The sequence below is a fragment of the Corapipo altera genome, unplaced genomic scaffold (genome assembly GCF_003945725.1).
Source record: "Corapipo altera isolate COAL_440 unplaced genomic scaffold, ASM394572v1 268, whole genome shotgun sequence".
NCBI lineage: Eukaryota > Metazoa > Chordata > Aves > Passeriformes > Pipridae > Corapipo > Corapipo altera.
The window spans coordinates 6,781,814-6,787,830 of record NW_020884901.1 but is presented as its reverse complement, the minus strand read 5'-3'; the positions used below and the strand labels follow the sequence as shown (position 1 = coordinate 6,787,830).

The window sequence follows — 6,017 nt, the reverse complement described above, 5'->3', positions numbered from 1 at the left end:
GGACTTTGGCCCAGCACCACATTCCAGCACACTGGCTTATGGGCTCTTTAATTTCTTTTCTTTTTTTTCCCCCCCCCGTTTGAGTTTTGCCTTGTCAGGTTTAATCGGTAGTGTTTGTAATTCAGGTAGCAAATTGATTTTTGAAAGTATTCTGTCCCTATTCAGTCCACGTTACTGTGGATCCTGCATTAATTATGCACTGATATTGATGTTTTTGTCAGACAAGGTCTAGTGTCACTATATTCAGAACTTGCTTCTTCCTTGTTAAAAATGTCTCAGAATGTGGCCTTGGGAAAGATACTGTGTGTCACTCTCAGGATCAAAGATAACCCGGCAAGGAAATACTCTATTAGTACTGAAATTCATGTACCTTTTCTCCCTGCCCTTCCATCTTTCTTAGAAGGAGCACGGCAAAGGTTGGTGAAGAGAGAGAGGGACTGGAGGATCCTCCAAGGAGAATTGAGCTGTCAGCACTGCTTAAGCTAATAGGAAGGGACAACAGTTTTAGGATGCACGTTGTAAATGGAGACAAGTAAAAGCAGTAGTTCACACTTCATGGTCTGTGTCACTGCGTCCTGGCTGCAAAGCCACCTTCTGTTGGGTTGGGAGACATCGGGATTCCCGTCCAAGGGACATCACAGGGAAGAACGAGGCAGCGTTCTTGGAAACCATCTGGGATTTGGTGTGCATCACAAACTCAGTCAACAATCTGATGTCCTTGTGGGGGATAAAAAAAAAAAGGGGGGGGAGCCATATCTCATTTTGGAATAGCATTAACAAGAGTGTCATCTGAAAGGCACAGGAGGTAATTATTCCGCTCTATTTGCTACTGGTCAGATCTCAGCTGGAATATTGTGCACACTTCTGGGCACCAACCCACAAGAAGGATGTAGACAAGCTGGAATGAGTCCAGAAGAGAACAACAACAATGATTAGATGTTTTGAAAATGTGATTTAAGAAAGACTGAAAGAATCGGGTTTGTTCAGTCCAAGAATGAGAAGACTAAATGGGGAACGTGATAACAGTATTTTAATTTATAAGGGGTCATTAGAAAGAAGATGTTGTTCAATTTTACATACTGGGGAAGAATAATAACAAATCAAATTAATTTCGGATGTGGGAAAAATGCTACAATTTCGAAGACAGTGAAGTAATCAAGCAAATACATGAGGACGTCTAAAAGTTTTTGAGCATCAGATGAACAAACATCCACCATGCAAACCCATCATACACCTGAAACTGCCTCCATCAAATGGGAAAAAAAAAAAGGATTTATTTCTCTACATTTCTCCCACCCCACATTTCTCAGGTACCATAATTTGATTTTTTGGTTAGTTTGGCATGTTCAGGTGGGATTCTCAAAATCATTTCAGGACAGATGTGTCCATTGCTCTCAGATGTCATTTGCACAGTGTGAGGACCACCTTGTACAACCCACTCAATAGTCACTGATCCCTCAGCTCTGGGTTGGGTTCAGAGAATAGGTTCAGACATAAAGGTCAGTATTTAAACCATGGTTTTGTCAACTGTTCAGAGTTCCAGGTCTTCAAAACTGGGATAAACCTGGTTTGTAGGTGACAGGGCAAAGCAGTGCCAAGAGACCCATATTTATTACCTATTAGAGATGGAATCTTGTTGCGCTTTGTATCTGTTGAAGTAGCCATAAAATCCCAGTTTAATAACCATGTACCTGTATAATAAACACATTTATAAAGCTTCCTCTGGAAGCTGGGGACTTGTGGAATATTTTGAAACACTTAGACTTGCATTTCCCAAGGAGCTCAGGCACCTGCCTCAGCATCCCCCCTCGAGACCCTCAGTGCTGGTGTGGGCCTTCCTGTCAATGAAATCTCATTAGCACCACTTTGCCAAATTAAAGGGATTAAAGCTGGGAAGCAGCTGGAGCACAGAGCAGTCACATTGACTGTTGCCTTAGGTTAGGCTGAAATTAGCTGGCTTCAGGCTCCCTGTTGCATTTGACATTGCCCACAGTAGCCAAGCAGAGCAGTGGCTTTGCTTCTACTTCAGAGTAAATCGCTGTGTCTGCATGATGGAGCCACTTCAGGGCAAGGGAACTCACCTGCTGATTTTCACACAGAGCAAACAAACAAACAAACAAACAAAAAAAAAAGAGTAGGTGCCTTTTTACAGGGATCTTGAATGTTTCTTCCATGGCAAGCAAAAAGCTTCCCACTCCTGGAGAGGTTTTTTCATCAGGACTATTAAATGATTCACAATTTCACATGCATGCTCCTCCAGGCTGGGATTTTCATCCTGTGTGCAGCAACATTACTGCTTTGCTTGGCTAGAAATTTGTATCAAGTGTTCCCATCAAAGCTTGGTCTCTCCTGGCCAGCTCAGCTGTTCCAGGTGAGAAGTATTAAAACTTTAATGTTTGAAGGACTCCAGAGGCTGAATTACTCAGAATAAATAAACATTCTTTTTCACGAGGTTTTGGATTTGGGCTGATAAATAGCAAACACTCTTTTGCCATGTCTGTGGAGCATTCCAAACTGTGATACAAACCTGAGGACAAAAGAGTGGGAAGGGAGAGGAGAAAGTAAAGGGGAGGTGGGCAAGAGCTCCATTAATTCATCTGAGCAAAGGACAAAGAAAGAAAATGGAGCCTTTAGAATTAGCACAAAGGCTCAAAGGGACATGTTCAGATGGCCTAAATTCTACCTAAATCTTTAAGTCCCTAAGCTGAATGTTTCCTTATTGACTAGGGATAAATGAAGGTCTAAAACCAGCCAATAAGAAAGTCATAAAGGCTTAGATGGAATTTAGGCCACCTAAATATATACAAAAATCTTTATAAAGGTGGCCTTGGTGCCATAGGGACACCCCCTCACCTTTTGGCTCTAGGAGGCTGTGAGCCCCTGTCATGTCTTGGAAAAGAGCTTACTGTGAACATTACAAGAGATAAAACATCAACCTTCTCTCTCATGCAACATTTTCTGGAACAGGGAAAGATGTTGGTCTTGAGTGTTTATGCCCATCATTTCTCTAACAAGCTCCAAGTCCAGAGACCTGGTCTGGTTTGAACTTGGGTATCCTCAGCCTTTAGATTCACATGGGAAATTTGAATTTGGATGCAAACTTCTACAAGTCACTCAGATCTGGAAGTCCTGGGTGGTTCCATTTCCTCCTTAACTTTATTCTGGGGGCATTTTGGGGGGCTATTCTGTTTCATTCACACAGATGCTTCTACAGTGCTGTTTGTATCTTTTGAACCCCCCAATTTCCCAGTTGTCCTCCAGCAAATAACCCCTCCATTACTGACAATGATCCCTCACCCTCTCAATATGGTCAAGGTGGAAGGTTGTAACTCAAGTGAAAGGAGACATTTTGTGTATGAGAGGAACAGGTGAAAAACTGGGCACACTCTTGTCTATCAAGGTTTCAAAAGTCTCTTCTGGGGCCTGAATTTTACCCAGCCCTTCCCTGAGCTCTGCAGAAAGAGCCCAGCCTGCAGTAAATAATTTCTCTCTGGAAGCACAGGGATCACAGGCTGACCCTCAGTAAGAAATCATCAGTGAGCCGCTTTCCAGCTTTCCTCTGTTGCATCAGGGAATAAGGAGAGAGAAAATGTTCCTGAATTAATACAAACAAAGACACCCCTCTTCCCCTGGGGACATCTTCATCGTTTCCTATTGACTGGAGTTTGCAGACAAAGAGTGGAAAATTGAATTCAAGAGTCCACACTGCAAAACAAGGGCAGGGAAGTTGTGTTAGGGGAGCATTAAGAGATAAATCTTTCCTTTTTTTTCTTTTTTTTTTTTTTTAACATGGCATCTTTCCCTTCAAACCACTCCTAATCCCTTGACTTTCTGTTCATGAATAGATTGAATTTTTCACTATGACATTGCCTAAAGACAATGAGCGATTTCACAACAAATGATTTATGTACTGGAATCTGGAGAGATTTTTGCTCATAAGAACACTCCAGCCATTTATCTTGATCTCCTGATATATCAGAGCCACAGCTGTACGTCTCTAAATTAACTGTAGATTAAACAATTCAAGCCGATTGAAAAGTGTAAATGCGAGAGAAAAGCTCAAAGAAGAAGTTCAATCAATTTCCATGATTGGATTCTTATCAAGACAAAAATGTGAGCAGCTTCCATTGGCCATTTCAAGATAAACAAGCCAAGAGGTAAATAGACTCCAGGCATCTGTGAAGTTATATCATGTGTGCAAGGGAGTAGCTTTAAATAAAGCAAACAAACTCGAGTTTCCACCGGGGTAGGCGTCTGTGGTGCTGAGTAAAGTTAGTTTGTAAAATGTTTTGGGGGATTTTTCTTTTTTTTTATTTCCTTGACAATTGCTGGAAGATAGAAAAAGGGAATGACTGCAGCAATTCAGAAGCATGAAACATAAAACAAGGAATCAGAAGAGGAACAAAAATGGGAGCACTGCACAAAAGAGGAAGCACTGCACAGCACACTCCAACTCCTTGGGAAAAGAGAGGGGGGGGAAAAGGCTTGTTTCTGCAGATCTTCAGACAAGCTTTCTTGGCATCCAGGGGCAAACTGAATGTGCAGCTCAGCTCAATTTGTCTTTTTAGCTCAAGCCTTGTCTGTGTTCAACTTTTTTCACTCGTTTGCATTCAATGTGCAGCAAATGCACCCACACTCACAGGTCCAGAGCTCTTAATTCTGGTTACACCCATGTGAACCCACATTAATGCCATTAGTTTGGTTTTCTTCTGGCAGCAGAATATCAACACAATCCCCCCCTTGCCAGTCACTGCTGCTTTTATTAAGGTGTTGTCTAGACACAGGGCAAGGCAGGGAAGGCTCGACACAATAAATGCATCTGAGCTGCTCTCAGCCTTTCAGCTTTGTGAACTTTTTTACCTTATTAAAGTCTTACCAAAGCATCAGGAGAGATGTGGCCTCTGCTCGATTCAGATGCACAAAGCCATGCTCTTAAAAGCACGAGTTTGCCGAGGAGGGAGTGCAGTGACTAATTTCTCTTTGCCTTGGTGCACGAGGGCTGCAGTCTGATCTGGCTCAATCAAGTTCAGCTAATTTGGAAATGATGAGTAAGATGGAGCAAGCTGCAAGACAGTGCAAGCAGGTCCCAAAGTGGGAATTAAGGTACATAACTAATAGAGGCATGTAATCCATACCAATATGGTGTGAAGGTTGAAAGGGATTCAGACACCAAGCACAGAGGAAACAGAACTGGAAGAAGACTGCAAGGCAGAAAAAAAATCTGCCTTTTATGCCACATTTCTCGCCTGCTTCCTGCCTTTAAAGTCACTGGGGTTTTGCACACAATTTCTACATCCCTCCAGGAGATGAGGGAGCATCAGAGAGCCAGAGTTTCTCTCTGTGCACTCTGGTTAGTGGGAAAGTACAGCAGTGCCCTCCACAGGAGAGCTCCACATGGCATGGACGTGGGGTCATGGGGTCAGCTGGGCGACACCATAATATCCCAAATTATCTTACTAGGGTGGCATTTTCGATGATACCGGTGAAACCGAATCTTTTCTCGCCAGCGCCGGCGAGGAGCAGCCTCAGCGTCACGGCTGGAGCTCTCCTTGGTCCTGAATTCTACCCGGTTCTTCTGCAAGTGGCTGTGATGCACAGCAAAGGGGCAACCAGGGCATTCCTAAATGTTCAGCGTTTTCTGCATTGGCAAATATGCACCCCAGCTTATATATTGATTGCTCCACCTCTGCCCAGGAAAACCTCCCAGCACTGCCAGCTCCTGAGGGAGTTTGGCAAGTAAAAGTTCCTGAGAATAGTGGAGACAGAAATGAGTATGGAGTTTAGCAAGCCACCAAAAGGAAGGTGACACCCAACCAGGAGATATTATCCTCCCCTTCCCTAGTGCCATTCTCATTTATCAGCATGGAGAGGCCAGATGAGTACAGACCTCTTGGTAGCCAGCACTGAAACCTTCTGGGCCATAAAGCCATGCAAGATGGTGCTGGGGTGTGAACCAAGGTACTTGATTTGTCAAGAGCAATGAGCTTGTCCAGCACTGGGACAGGCAGGTACAATAC

General features: G+C 43.4%; 1 long non-coding RNA gene across 1 annotated transcript; it reads right to left on the bottom strand.

The window, feature by feature from the left end:
• Positions 1 to 3,321: 3,321 nt before the first annotated feature.
• Positions 3,322 to 5,560, bottom strand: LOC113950492. Its single transcript, XR_003528748.1, has 3 exons — positions 5,458 to 5,560; positions 4,877 to 5,063; positions 3,322 to 3,705 (listed from the first exon to the last, which is right to left on the bottom strand). It is a non-coding gene; the product is annotated as an uncharacterized LOC113950492 (long non-coding RNA).
• Positions 5,561 to 6,017: the final 457 nt, after the last annotated feature.